Below are 16,530 nucleotides of genomic sequence, written 5' to 3'. Positions count from 1 at the left end.
CTCGGGTATAACACTTGGTTTTTCAAGGTTTATTAGGTTCAGTGTCCACAAAAATTTTTGATTGTTTTTCATGTCAGTTAGATAAACAACCAGCTTTTCTTTTTAATACTAGTGAATCAATGTCCACTGATATCTTTGACTTAATTCATTCTGATGTCTAGGGGCCTTCCTCTGTCTCTAGTATTGGTGGATCTTGATATTTTGTTGTCTTTGTTGATGATTATTTCCACTATAACTAGAATTTTCATATGAATATCGTTTTGAATTATTGCAAGTATATTCTAATTTTGCAAAAATGGTTGAAACTCAATTTTCGAAACGTAACAAAATTTTTCAATCTGATAATGCTCTTGAATACACTTAATATGCTTTTCAAGTTGTTTTGCATTCCTATGGTACTGTTCATCAACTAACCTATCTAGGTACCTCTCAACAAAATGGTAAAGCCAAACGTAAACTTTGTCATATTTTTGACATTGTTCATGCTCTCCTTCTTTCTGCCAAAGTTCTTGCTTCTTTTTGGGGTGAAGCTGCTCTTCATGCTATTAATCGCATTCCCAATCCTGTCATCCAAAATCAAACTCTATATGAGCGCCTTTTTGGGTCACCTCTAGAATATCACCACCTTCACTCCTTTAGTTCTGGCCGTTTTGTTCTTTTTCAGTTACATAAGCATAACAAACTTGAGTCTCGGTCTAGACTTTGTTGTTTTCTTGGCTATGGTGAAACTCAAAAAGGGTATCAGTATTATGATTCTGTCTCTCATCATCTTCATATCTTCTGTAATGTTGTCTTTTGGAACATCGCTCCTTTGTCGAGCTCTCTCACTCCGTACCTCCCTATCTACCTCCTCTGTTTTAGATATTTTTCCAGATGAGCCACATATTCCTTCTATAGTTACTCCTGATCCTCCTATAGATTCTGTGTCCAACCAATAGATATTTTTGATGCCTCTCTTGGATCATCCTTTAATGAACAGGTGGAAGATGAACAGTTGATGATGAGCCACCCAACCCTGAGCTTGAGTCCCTTGCTCCTGCTCCACTTGAAGATCTTGCACAAGACATTCCACTCGTCACTAAACTCAGGTAAGATCCATTCCTATACATTTACTTGACTATCATTGTATACTACCCTTGCTACATTGCACAAGCCTTACACTTATCGTGAAACCTCCACTGACCTTTTATGCAGATTGTAATGAAAGAGACTTAATGCATTATCTAATAACCATACTTAGGATTTGGTGACTCTCCCCCCTTAGGAAATCTATGGTTGGTTGTAAGTGGATTTACAAGATCAAGACTCGCTCTGATAGGTCCATTAAGCAATAGAAAGCTCGTCTTATTGCAAAAATGTTTTACACAGGAGTATAGAATTGATTATAAAGAGACCTTTGCTCCAGTTGCTTGAATCTCATCTGTTCATGCCTTCTTAGTTGTTACCACTGCTAGTAAATAAGGCATTTTTTCAAAATGGATGTCAAAAATGCTTTCCTTAATGAGAATTTAAGTGAAGAAGTTATATGCAACCTCCTCCTAGTCTCTCTATTGAACCGAATAAGGTTTATCACCTTCGACGTGCTTTTTATGGCCTTAAATGGCTCTATGAGCTTGGTTTTCTAAGTTTAGCTCTACCATCTCCCGCTTGGGTTACATTGCCAGTCATTATGATTTTACCTTATTCTTCGTCGCATTGACAAAATACACCATTTTGCTTCTCTATATGTGGATGATATGATCATAACTGGTGATTGACCTTAGTACATTCAAGAACTCAAGGATTTTTCTTAGTCAGTAGTTTAAGATGAAAGATCTTGGACATCTCAGCTACTTCTTGGGTNATCTTGTGTTTATATATATATATATATATATATAAGTTAGTGGTAATATATTGAATAAAGTCTTTATTTATGAAAGTTGAGATTGCTAAAAACTTGTTATTGTTTGGTGAAACTATAACAATACTTTTTATATAAATTAGGATCTATTTCTCATTTGCTCTACACTTGAAAGTTATTTTTTATTTTAGTCTTTATAAATATATTGTTTGATTAGAAATGTCTACTAGAAAATATGCATATGGATATGAAAAACTTAAAAAAAGAAAGAAAGAAGAAAAATTAATTGAGTCTAAAAAAGGACCAATGGATAAATTCGTTATTAGTAATAAACAAAAATTAATTGAGTTCTTATTGGGTATGACTATTTGGTATAACATAGTATTTGCTGTTAACTCTGTTAGTAAAAACTTACAATCAAAAAACATGCACATTGATGTTGCTATAGATCAATTAAAAGGTCTCATTTCTTATTTTAAAGAATATAGAGAAAATGGATTTACATCTGCAATGAATTCATCTTTAAAAATTCATTGGAAATGGAAATAGAACCTGTATTTCGTGAGAAACGTATAATTCATAGAGAGAAACAATTTGATGAAAATGTTCATAATGAGATAACACGTTCTGCTGAAGAATATTTTAGAATTGATTATTTCTTATATATAGTAGATAAATCAATTAGTTCAATTGAGAATAGATTTGAACAATTTCAAATATATGAAGATATTTTTGGTTTTCTATTTAACTTCACAAAATTGACGTCACTAGATAATGATAGTTTACAAAAATACTGCCTTAAACTTGAAGATTTTCTCAAACATGATGTTTATTATGATATTGATAGTTTAGATTTATCTTTAGAGTTAAACGTTTTAAAAGAAATTTTACAAATAAAAGATTATACTCCAATTGACATACTAAATTATATAAAAAGATTAGATTCATTTCCAAATACATGCATTGCTTATATGATTTTACTAACAATACCTATTACAGTAGCTTCTGCAGAAAAAAGTTTTTCAAAATTAAAATTAATAAAATCATATCTAAGATTGACAATGTCCCAAGAAAGATTAAGTGAGTTAGCTATATTATTAATTAAAAAATAAATGTTAGAAAAATTTGAATACAAAAATTTAATTAGTTAATTTGCATATCAAAAGGCAAGGAAAATAGACTTTAAATGAAATATATTATAATATAAAAATATTAAATAAATATTAATTTAATTTATATATAAGTATAAAAAAAGTCTCATTTTTAATTCTCGTCTTTGGTCCCAAAATGTTTAGGGCCGCCCTGACTACTCTATGGGTAGATATCGAGGGGCAGCAATGATTCACATCAATCAACAGAAAGTTAAAGCTTTGTGTTTCAGATACTGTTGATAATTACTGAATAAACTATAGTCGTATTTACTGAGCACTTCTTTTTTTTATGAACCTTTTTTTTTTTTCTTTTTTGATGAACGTATTTACTCAGCACTTCAGCAAACTACCTGTCCTTACTTACTAATATTGTAGTTGTGTTAGTCCTTTCAGTTTCAACGTGCAATGCACGTGATTGATTAATCAAGGTTTCCATTTCCTATTGATCAAGCTATGTAACTTACTTCAAACAGTTAGTTGTTTCAGACTTTCAGTGAGTGTCAAAAGTCTCTGTTCTCGATATATAGGAACAGAGCAAGTTGTACTGGTCAATAAATCAATTAAGATAGAGAATTTTCTTCTCAATTTTCTTTCAGTTAAAAAGGAAAAAAAAAAAAAAAAGACACATTGAAACAAAACAATCTCACTTGGAAATTAATAAAGCCCAAGCCCAACCTTAAGATGTCATCCCAACACCTTCCAGCTACACATAGTTAAATCAAATTTCCTCTCAAAGCAAACTTATCTTAAAAAGCCCACATTTGAATAAAAGAAATGAAGATCAGGCCCATTGGATTTTTTAAACCCAAAACAATTTAATCCACTCCCATCGAAAGACAGATAAAACAAATGGACACTTAAGCCAACTCAAACAAAAATCCAAAATCCAAGAAAAAAAAAAATAATAATAATAACAATAACAATTTTCAAATCACGTTCAAAGTTCAAACCCTCAAATTTTTCCTAACACTATGGGTCTGTTTGGATTAAACTTATTGTTACGGAAATTGAAAACTGAAAACTGAAAACACGTGTAAATAGTACTGTGGGACCCATTTTTAATATTTTTTATTACGTAAACAGTAATAAACAATGCGTGAACAGCAATTTTTGTCTCCTAAACAGTGATTTTACTGTTCACGCGCAAAAAAAAAAAAAAAAAAATCTGAAAACGCAGCTGTGAAAACGCCGGATTTAGCTGAATCCAAACGCTCTCTATATTTTCAACCCAAAGTTTTTCGAAAATTATATTTTTGATCCCAAACTTTGCCTAAATCATATCTTAACCCAAAACTACTTCAAATTTACATTTAAACCCTTTAAATTCCTAAAATTACACTTTGCTCTCCAATTTTTTTAATATTATGAAAAATCTCCAACACTTGTTTTTTCATTACTCATTTTCACTCTCTCAGTCTCAGCTCTCCCTTTCAGCTGAATGTCTCTCTTTCTCAATTAAGAAAAAATCATCGTACCAAAGAGGATGAAAGTTTATCTCAGTGCAGATTATCCTAAACACATCATCACTCAACAACCTTTTGAATGAAAAGGATGCTACGGGAACACAACTCTCTATCACTCAACAACCTTTTGAATGAAAAGGATGTCATGTGTCACCCTAGAGTTGATAAGATGGTCTTCAACAAACAAAACTTTGATACTTACGACATTGTTTTAATTAGCAAAGAATTATTAAATGAAAAGTTAACACAATTTAAAATATATTTATTTATTTATTTTAATTATTTTATGAGATTTTTTTTTTTGGGTCTTTTCCTTAATATGAATGCAGTTTTTCTTTTATTTTTTTTCAATTTCTAGTGTCAACTATGACTATGAAGACATTTGATTCCTTTTCCCTTTCCGGATGTTTCTTAGTGTTATATATATATATATATATATAAAGAAAAAGATGTAAATTGCAAGTGAGTAATGATACATTTTGACTTTAGCTTTTTGTTAATTAAGTCTTATAACTTTAACTTTTTCTTTTTTTTTCAATGTAATCCTTCCATTTACTTTCCCACAATATGAATCCTCAAGTTCACCAAAACTACGTTATTTTGAAAAGTAAAATATATCCTAGGGAAGATTGGACTAGTACGGAACTAAATGGAAAGATTAAATTGAAAACAAAATAAAGTTAAAAGAACTGAAATGAGAAAAATAAACCTATAAGATTAAACTGAAAATAATTTTTTTTTTTTAAATGTTAAAAAGCTTAAAACTATGCGATCTGCATGCCAATATTAAGGTGGAGTACCCAGTTGCTGCCCAAACTTAAGACACTATTGGTATCTGCCATGGGAGCACTGGTGCTGGCATTCCTTGAATCTTGCCATTACCAATTGTGTCATCGGATTGTGGCATTTTGCTTCTTCATCCCCGTCGTTTTCATTAGTATCGGAAGTTCACATTATTTCTACGAAATCTGGGGCATCGTTATTTCTTGGGTTTTTGAAAATGTGCTCTAATTCTTTGGCAACCTTTTGGAGATTTATCGCAGATCGTGCGTAATTTTACGTTATGAAGCTCCTAAATACTGCAGTTTGCGCATGGTAGAAGGTGTCAAAGGAGCAGCAATTAGTGATCATGTAGATCAATCAACACCAAGTTAAGCTGCTGTGTGTTTTAGTTCTGTTAGTACTTTCAGTTGTAACACGTGCAGTGCACGTGATTTATTAATCCAGGTGTCCATTTCCTATTGGTCAAGCTATGTTACCTTTTTCCAAGCAGTTAGAGTCGGTGAGTTTTTCAGCTTCTTCTTTGTACCAAAAGTCTCTGTTCCTGATATATAAGGACAAAGCAAGTTGTATTGGTCAATAAATCAATTAAGAAAAGAGAATTTTCTTCTCAAATTTCTTTCGGTTTTGAAAAAGGGTATTATTATTATTATTATTTTTTTTATGAATATGCGTGCAAGTGTAGCATTGAGAGGCTGTCACGTACTTTGGTACCACAGTTTTAATTAGTTCCTGCATCCTCACTTCTATCACATTCACATATGCAACCTGATTTGCGTCGATTAATTTCTCAAATTTTTCCTTGAAAGACTGATTTAATTCTATTGCGTGTGTCTTGCACTCGTAGTGATTATTTAAAAATAATAATTTTGATTATCAAATGTTTAAACAATTACGAGCAATTTTATACATTTTTTTTATTTAAATTTTTTATATAAGATAGAAATTCTACTCTAATCTAATTTAAATGTATACGTATTACCTCTTACATTTCACAAGCATTTATATTTATAAAGACCATTGCGTCAAGGTTGTGCGGTACTAATATTATACTTAATTAGTGGACAAGTGTTTTACCATAGGCAGGCATGATCTGCACGTGCCACTTCTCCATGTTCGTTCATTAATGCAGGAGATGGTTTAGAATGATTAGCAAAATGGATCAATTTATCATATATTGTGCAACATATACATTTCTCAGAGTTCTTCTATTTTGTCTCTATGGTATGGTAACCACTATAATTAGTGTTGTAAAATACCAATTTGTAGTAGAAAAAAGTCCTTTGGATGACACTCCCACAGTCCCACATGAGATTGATTGTAAAAATTTTATGGCTTTAGAAAGCCCTCCGTACAAATAGTAGGAACGAAGAGAACTTGAAAATAAAATATACCCACATAAGAGAACACCATGGATTTACATGATCAAATTTTAGCCTACGTCCATGGTAGCAACAAGAAAAAATTTAACTAACAAATTTAAAGAGTACAAAATGTGTAGAGGTACTCTAATAAAGTCCAAATCTGTTCCTCAAAAAAAAAATATATATATATATATCTATATATAAATATCCAAATCTTAAATACACCAAAATATTTTTTTTTTTCTTTAACTCAACCAAATTAAAATGGATGCATGGCTTTCCACGCTCTCAGAATAACAAGCTGCATCTCCTATATAGAACCATGAATAATAATAATAATAATAATAATAATAATAATAACCAATGCTGATAAAGTGAGACAACTTTGCTGTGCAATAGCACGTATGTTCTAACATCAATTATTATAATTTGAGGCTAGCGAAAGCACATTCACAAGAACAAGAAATAAAACATCCACACGAGACAACAATATTTAACGTGATTCCACCAATTCCATGCCTACGTCCATGCCAACCAAAATATTTGTGATTGGTGGCACTTGTGATTAGTGGTGCTTAATGGGTTTGATCTTTGGTGGTTGCTAATGATTGGTTGTATGAGTTGTCTTGATTTGCAATATTATTTGTTGTGATTGGTGTTACTTGGTGGTGATTGGTAGTGGTAGTGTTGAAGACTTGAAGGTGGGTACATACTGTGGGTCTGTGATGAGAAAAAAAAAATTTATTTACTATAAAAAAAAAAAAAAGAGAAAAAATAATATTTAATTAAAGTAGAGAAATAAATATTTAGACTGATAAAATATTAATTGTTAAAATAACGTGAAAGGAGTTTTTGGGATTAGTTTAATTAAAGTTTTGACGAGACTAATGTGAATGTTCTAGTTATATCTTTCTTTTTCTTTTTTTTTTGATAAGTTAGTTATATCTTTCTTAGTTTAACTCTTTATTATTTTTGCTAGACTTTAGTACCCTTTTTTCTAAAGTGGAAAAGTTGGGCTTATGTGAGGCTCGACTAGACCAATTTGATTAAGTTAACAAATGTGGCTCAATGACCTAATCCACCTCCCCCAAAGATGTTATTCGTTATACACGAAGATTTATTTTTTATTTATATTTTTTTTATGGTATGGGAAAAATGCTAGAACTATAGCTTATTTTATAAACTGCTGATATGATGTTAATATCATACCGTACCAATCGGTATATGTTGCACCTGAGCTTAGATCAATATAGATACATTGGTATTTCATATTGGTCATATTGGGAAAATCGAGTGTTTTGGACCCAAAAAAAGAAATCGGCCGGTAAGAAAAAACAACACAAAATGAAAATAGTGGTGGAAGTTGATACTAGAGACAAAATTGAGCCAGAGTGAAATGCATAATCATTTTGGAATAAAAAATCTAACAAAATGAAACAATAATTTTGCACTTGAATCAACATGGAAAAGCAACAAAAAAAAAAAATAAATCTGGGTAATCGTTTCCAAAAAATAATTTTGCATTAATTGAGTGTCAATTTGGGAACAACTTATCTAGCTTTTTGGTAAAAGTATGCTTAAATATACATGTACCTAGGAAAAGGTGGGATGTAGGAAAACATGAGATTTTAAAAAGATGTATATAAAAAATAAAAACTAAAAGCTAAAATTGATGGAAAACAAGCACTGAATGTAGAATTGCAAAGAAATTTCTTTATTAAAAGAAATTGCAAAAAGAGTTGGATCATGTTATGTAGTCCTCAACTTTAGCCAATAATACTCCCTTTATAGCTGGTTGAACTATTAAATTTTATAAAACTTCAGCTACTAAAAACGTGAAGCTTATAATCACACACCAAAACCTATATTCACCAAAATTGAACCCTAAATCACATACCAAAACTAAACCCTAACTGCAACATTCAATCAATAAAAACAAAGATAGCAACAAAAGCAATGTACAATATTCAAACAATACGATTGTGTTGCGTATAAAGAAGATACAAACTTAACAAATAAAGAATGATTTTTTTAAAAAAAAAAGATATCATCTGAAGGTTCGCCAGAGGAAGTAATAGAGAGTATGGAAGTTCTCCCTGGTGCTACTAACCTCGCATGAATATTTCTTACTTCGATAAGAGATTCTCACACACTCTGATGATTCATATTTGCACACCAAAATTTTTGTTGAGAAAATGCTAGAGAGAGTGATTGTTAGAGAGAGAGAGCTATAGAAAGATAGAGAGAGCAATTGAATGAAAAAGAAATCAAAGAGAATAAGAGAGGAAGGGACTAAATACTCTAAGATCTTAGAAGTTTTAACGAAATAGAGAGGGATTTTGTTTTCCAATCTTATTTCAATGGATGTTTTTGTTGTAGTGACATATAAAGGGTCTAAAAAAATGGTAGAATGTAGTGATGAATGTAAATGCTTGCCAACTCAAATTATTGTGAAAAATGTTGTGACATATTTGGTGTATGTAGCTTTGTTTTTTGTTTTTGTGAAAAGTGTTATGTCTAAACATTTTTATAATAAATCATAAGTGTCAAATTGTTATAGGTTTTTTTTTTTTTTTTTTTTTTTTTGAGAAACTAAGTTGTTACAGGTTCTAATTTGAATTTACTACTGAAATTATTTTTTTAAGATTTATTGTGAAAATGTTATAGATATAATTTTTTTTTTCCAGTTTTTTGTTTGATAAAAAATTATTATTTAATTTATTGGCTAATATTTAGCTTTAACTAATACTATTACAAAGACATAAATAACCTTATTGGTTAAACTTATAAGGTGCCTTTTTTCTACTTTGAGGCATTTGGCAACCGTCTCATTTACCTTACTATTGTGCTGACCCTGCACCCCTCAAAATCTAGAATTTAATCCCTCAAAATGAAAAATTTATAATTTAAACATTTATATCTGACACCTCAAATATTTTAAGTAATCTAGAAAACCTAAATAAATAACGTGGAAAAACAAAAATATCCCTCAGATAGCCCATTCGTCAGCCTGTGGTCCTCCAAATACTGACAAAACCAAAATTCTCTTTCAACACATTCCAAATCACGATAGATCATCAGGAAAAAAAAAATGTTGTTGCTGTGTGTTATGTCGCCCTGACATATGTCGTCCGCTTGGCTCTAGTTTTTGGCTCCAGTCCAAGCCAACAGCCACTAGTGTCTGGTATCTCTCTCACAATCTTCTTCTCTATTTAGCCAGTTATTGCCATAGAAGAAACTGCAATTTGTGTTTAACAAAAAATAAATTTGTTGAGACTTTTACTAGTTTACCTTTTGCTATACAGTTGTAGTTCTCCAATTTCAAGCTTTTTTTTTTTTTCTTCTTGCTTTTGGACCTTGCTATAACTTGTGGCCTTCAAAAAGAAAAAAGTTCACTTGTGCTGTCAAATTATTTATTTATTTTACTTTTTTCATATGACTTCATATAATACACCGTATATAATATAATCGCTTTGTTATCAAGTGAACATATAAGTATTATTGTGCGTGAATAAAGAGAAAGAGAAACAATTGCTTAACAGCTTTTAGAATTCAAAGTTTTAGTAATTTATGAAAGAAGCATGAATGTTCAAATTTCAAAACTTACTGTCAAATCCTTTGTGCCAAATCTATCGGGTGGGGGGAAAATCCCTACATATGGTCAAATAACTTAATCTAAAGTGGCAGTGTATCATAGGGTATTTAGGGAAATAGTTACGCATGTGAGTCTTTTTTTTTCCCTCAAAAAACAAAATGTTAATATAAGCAAATAAAATATTCGTTGATATGGAGATATTCTCATCTGATTGATTAATGAGGATATCTCTTTAATCAATGAGATCAAATATTCGTTGAACTTTTGCCAAAGTTTTCCCTCCACCGCCAAAAACATTCTTCGCCACCAAGAGGAAGAATGTTACCTTTATACTTTTCCTTTTTCTTTTCTTATAACAATCATGCATCATGTGATGTGAGTGTCCGGCGTTGAGCCCCTTATCCACGAAAAGAGAACAGTGTGGACCTAAGTGTTTTCGGCATAGTAATATATATATATATATATAGGTAAGAGTTTGAACGACATTACTTAATTGGCTCCTCAGTTTTTCAAGTCCCTTTATTTTGAAGCGATTTTTGCCTTTGTCTTTACTCTCCCCCCCTATCAAAAATATCAAAACGAGTTAAGATCGAGTGACACATTGTTTAGTGAGTGAAATATTGGAGCCACTGATACAGAATGGATTCATCCGGTTTTTCTGCAGCTGATCAAGCATCTGGTGAGCCTGCGGAAACAGAGGTCAACATTGGCATGAAACCTGAATACTACAACGGTGCAGTAAAGGGTAAAATCGAGGTCTTCAAAGATATTCCAGAGCCTCGTGACCACCTACTAACCCCAAATAGAAACACAATCCTTCATATTTACCTCACAAGCCTAATTACAAGATCAGAAGATTCAGAATCAAAAGATTTAGGACCAGAAGATTCAGAATCATCAACAGCCTATGTCAGAGAAATGAAAGGACCAGAAGATTCGAATTCACCAACAGCCTTTGTCGAAGAAATTCTCAGAATGTGTCCCTCGCTGTTATGGCAAGCTAATGTCAAAGGTGAAACTCCCTTACATATCGCAGCAAGATATGGGCATGCTGCCATTGTGAAAGTTTTAATTGAACATGCTAAAAGTCCTCAACAAGACCTCGAAAGTGGGGTTAATAAAATGGTCAAGGAGATGCTGAAGACGACGAATAATGAAAAAGATACAGCTTTGCATGAGGCTGTACGTAATAAACATCTTGAGGTAGTGAAACTGTTGATCCAAGAGGGTCCAGATTTTTCATATTCTCAAAATGAAGCTGGTGAGACTCCACTTTACATCGCTGTCGAGAGAAATTTTGAAGATGTGGCGTTTCACATTTTAGATAACTGCACATCACCGGCTCATGATGGTCCCCTTGGTAGAACAACGTTGCATGCTGCAGTAATTTGGGATGATGATAATGGTAACGTCTATTTCTTTTTTCAAAATTTCAGCACGCATGGTTGAGTAGAAAGTAATGCCATAACTTTTTCTGTCTGTAATGGGCTTATGTAATTTACAAAAAATGCTTGATAAAATATATTTCACTATGAAATATATTTATTTAAAAAGTACTAATAAAGAAAAAATCAATTAGAAAATTTATAGAAAAGAACATGCATAATTTAATTAAATTTTTTTAAATGATCACACATAATTTAATAAGAATTTATTAAGTATTGGATTGTTTCGTCTCAAACAAAGAGTTTGTGTCCTGACTAATTTAAATTAATATAATTTATTATTAATTACTTGTAATTATAAAAATCAAATAAAAAAATATTTATTAATGAGATGATGTGAAAAAATCTTGGCTTACAGACATTTATGTGATAACATTAGAATAAATCAATAAAAATCAGAATTGAATTTTATATTATTATATAAAAGTATAAACATAGATTTAGGCATACATTATAAGATTGATAGAAACCAGTGGAACCATATGTAATATATATGCGACAGTTGGCTTTATCAGATTTTTATAATGAATACGAAACCCAAAGATTATGTATTTCGTCTATCAAATCGATAAAATATAAGAATGTGTAATATATACGAAATATTAATTCAACAATTAAATAAATTTGTAACTAAGTTATAGTAGTAATCTTATAATATCTATAATAATTTTTTAATATGTATTTACATATTGAGGTTATGGATTACTCAACTTTTATACGCTCAGTAACGGTATAACTGTTTATTCGCTCAACTTTATGGATTACTCAACTTTTATACGGTATACCGTTTGCGTAAACCTTTTTTTTTTTTTTTTTTTTGGCGTAAACCTTATGTGATTTTTTTTTTTTTTTTGAGGAACAACCTTATGTGATTATAGATGTGAAGAATGGTGATGAAACTAGAATTTTATTTTGGTAGGTTAAATTATTAATTAAAAAAATTACCATTCAAAAATAAGAAGTATTCTAAAATTTAAAAAAAAAAAATCTAGTGAAAAATAAAATTAACATTGATTCAGTACTAACAAAATATAAAACAAATGAAAAAAAAAAACACTAAAAACTATGTCTACATATACAATACATTTCAATTCAACCACTTATATTCAATCAAAATTAAATTCGAAGTTTTTTAAAACTGTAAAAGGTTTTATGATTGATTTTAGATTATTTAAAGTAAAAAAATGTGTACAAATCATATTACATTTTCTTGCAAATCTTAAAGATGTTCATTTTGTAGTTTTGTAGAAACTAGAAGGAAGTACAAGTTTAACTATTTAACCATTTTATAAGCAAGTTGATAGCCTATTGATTTTCTAGTCCTTAACAACCATTAGCACAATTAAAAAAATCTTTGAAAAATTTTTGTGTACAAATGCCGAACCTTATAATAGTAAAGTTCCATTGTCATGAGTAGATTTTTCATGATCTGTGAAGTCTTGTAGATGATCTACAAAATCTATTATAAAAAATCCACTCACACAAAAAAATAATTTAAAAAAAAAAAAAAATTCTTTAGGTGGAGTTGAACAACTCGATCGGTATCACCCAAATCACAAACTCCTAAACCTTTTTTTTTTTTTAATTTTTTTTTAATTTTTTTATTTTGGGTCCCAAATAACAATCAAAGTGTAAAAGTCAAATACAAATATAATTACGTTGTCATGTGGCTATTTTATATTTGGGGTTTTTGGACCAGAGTTCAATCTAAGAATTCCAGTTTTCAATCTTGGGAGGGCCGTATATATATAAATTTTTTTGACCCACAACTTTCAAATGTTATATACAACATATACATACTATTTAGTTTTGGTTAAAATACAATTTTTGTTCTAAATTTCATCCATGATCGATTTTAGTTCTTCAGGAAAAAAAAAAAAGGGTACCTTCAATTAAAAGTGATCACTATTGTTTAGTTTGATTTCGAAAATACCAATAAATTGGGCATATCAATCCAGGTTCAAAATAAAAGGGGAGCTAACAACTCACTCCATTCTAGTATTAAATAGGGACTAGAGACTAGCTAGTGCTGCAACACAAAGAAGAAATGCACGGACACAAACTCCTAATAAAGACAAAAGGAATATTCATTAAAGTGTTGAACAAATGGTACAAATAATTGCCTTCAATGTTACATAACAAAGTTGGAAGAATGAGGGGGGGGGGGGGGGTCTCCAGAAACATCACAAACCACAAATCAGCGAAGCTCTATGGATTCAAGCCTCTAAAGCCCCAGAGAACTTCCACCACAAACCTTCGAAGACGAAGAACACATCAAGAACACGAAGAACACACGAAGAACACGAAGAACGTGAAGAACAAGGGATTTCTAACAAGCTTATAGCCAGAGATTCATTGTAATTCTGTTTCAACAATCTTCGATCTATCCCTCAACCAAATTGAAGGATATCTTGTGTTCAAATCAAAATCACATTACCACAAATCCAATTAACAAATCTTTCAAGGAGATCGAATCAGAGGATCACTCTTTTGTAATTACAGAGAATTGTACCACACAATCATCAATACAAATTCGCATTTGTGAAACTATTTTTACTCGTTTGACTTTATTTCGAACTAAGAAATTTAGTCGTCCACAGTCATTTAAGTAACTAAAAGTGATCACTTTTGTTTCTCAAAAAAAAAAAAAAAAATAGTGATCACTTTAAACATTAGGGACTAAAATCACTTATGGACTAATTTTAGGAACCAAAGGTCCGTTTAAGGAATAAAATCACTCATGGACAAAACTTTAGGAACCATTGGTATGTTTAAGCCTGCTTTTTTTTTTTTTTTTTTAATATTATATATAATAAATTTTAATGGACCATGGTCCTTTTAGTCTAATAATAGTTTTGTCACCAATGGGAATCCTACAGGAATTTTTTTTTTTGGTTGATAATATGAGACAAGTTCTATTTTCTAATAAAATGATAACAATGGACTACATAATGGAAATAGCTATCGCCTTAAATTATTTCACCCTTATGGGTGCAATTAAAAATGTCTCCCTAAGGAGTTGGCTAAGTGGTTTCTAAAGCCTTATGATATCCATAAGATTTTGGATTTGAAATCTTTTGTCAGCATTTTGGGGCCACCTTATGAGATTTTTCTCTATAATAACTAGTGTGTGGGATGAGATTGCATATACCTAAGGAATAGTCAGATACTTCGGAAGTCTGAAACTCTAGATGCCCTCGTTTGTTGGAAAAAGAAAAATTGTCACATTCTTAATGGGGGAATGACACCTCTTTTAAGTCTTAATTCAATTTTGGCAAAAATGCAAAACATATCCTCTAAATTTTACTAGAATTCATTTCAAGCCTTTAACTTTATTTTTATTCAACTAAGTCTTCTAAGATTCATAATTGTTCAATCAAGGCCTTTTGTTAGCCTCTATTACCCAACTCTGTTAAAAATAGTAATTTTTTAATATTTAGTAACTAACAATATTATTTTATTATTATTTCAATATTAAAAAATTGTTATTTTTTTTAAAATTCATATAACATGGCCTTCACAACCTCTCTCTCTCTCCAAAGTGCCGGTCTAGAAAAAATCATATCCCCACCATGAGCTGTTTAGATCCTTCATCATCGATCCGTTCTCTCTCATGTAAAAGATGTATAATGCCGAAGAAAAATGATAAAATTTAATTACTTGCAAATAGATGAGTAAAAATGTTGCAGTGTGTGATTGTTGATTTCATTTATACAAAGAAAGTAGAGAAAGAATAAAAAATGTTTATCACATTCTTAGAGTTCGTTTGAGAACAGTTTATTTAGTTGAAACTGAAATTTTTTTTTACTGAAAGTACGGTAGATAGAGCTAAAAGCTAGCAATGGAACCCATGAATAGTATTAAAAAATGCAATAGAACCCATAAATAATAGCAAATATAAGCTGAATAGTAAAAAAAATAAGCTAAATAGTTTTTAAAAAAAATTGTATTTTCTAGTCAATGCTAAACACAACCTTAGTATTATACTTTATTCTCAACAAACTATATCATGTGTTTTTTTATTTATTTATTTTTTTTTTAAGGAGAAAAAATGAATGTGTGACAGAGTACAAATGGTACATAAAATGGAATTGTCAAATGGGATATAGGTTTCATTTGATAGAATAAACTCACTCATTTATTCTTATAAATGTTTTTTTCTATATTCTAATAGTTTTCCATGTATTTTTTAGAAAATTATTATGTCTAACGTTTTAAAATTCTCGCAGGAATGATTATGTAAAATTTTGGAAAGTATAGAATCACAAGAGCGAAGTGCTTTCATTAAACAAGCTGACAAACAACGTTCGACTCCGCTTCACTGTGCTGCATACTTCAATTGTTATTCAAAAACAAAAATGTTGCTGAAAGTTGACAGATCTGTAGCATACATGAAAGACGCAAAGGGCATGACGGGTCTTCACATTGCAGCCCATCAAGGCCATGATATGGTAATGAAATCTATTTTAATTATGTCCTGATTGTTGCGAACTAGTTGATGAGAGAGGCTGGAATGCACTCCATTTTGCCGTAAACTCATCTAATAAATGGGCTGAGGATGCAGTAAATCTCATCCTAAAGAAATCATCACTCAGCAACCTTTTGAATGAAAAGGATGCTTGCGGGAATACACCTCTCCATCATCATTCCAATCATTGCTTTATATGAAGGCTGTCATGTGTCACCAAAGAGTTGATAAGATGGCATTCAACAACCAAAACTTAGACGCTTACGACATTGCTTTAACTAGTGAAGAATTATCAAATGATAAGGTAACATAATTTTTTCTCTATTAGACGTACGTGAGGATCTTTTTTTTTTTGGTTTATTGGGATTTTTTTTTTATTTCCTCCTTTTTCTTCTTAAAAAAAAAAAAAAAAAAAAAAAACAAA

General features: G+C 30.7%; 1 pseudogene; it reads left to right on the top strand.

Annotated features, from left to right (window-relative positions):
* Positions 1 to 10,832: 10,832 nt before the first annotated feature.
* LOC111984263 (protein ACCELERATED CELL DEATH 6-like) overlaps positions 10,833 to 16,530 on the top strand; it is a 16,992-nt pseudogene continuing 11,294 nt past the window's right edge.

Source organism: Quercus suber, unplaced genomic scaffold (genome assembly GCF_002906115.3).
Source record: "Quercus suber isolate HL8 unplaced genomic scaffold, Cork oak 2.0 scaffold_265, whole genome shotgun sequence".
Classification (NCBI taxonomy): domain Eukaryota; kingdom Viridiplantae; phylum Streptophyta; class Magnoliopsida; order Fagales; family Fagaceae; genus Quercus; species Quercus suber.
Note: the sequence above shows the minus strand (reverse complement) of the source record. Positions and strands in the feature narration are given on the sequence as shown.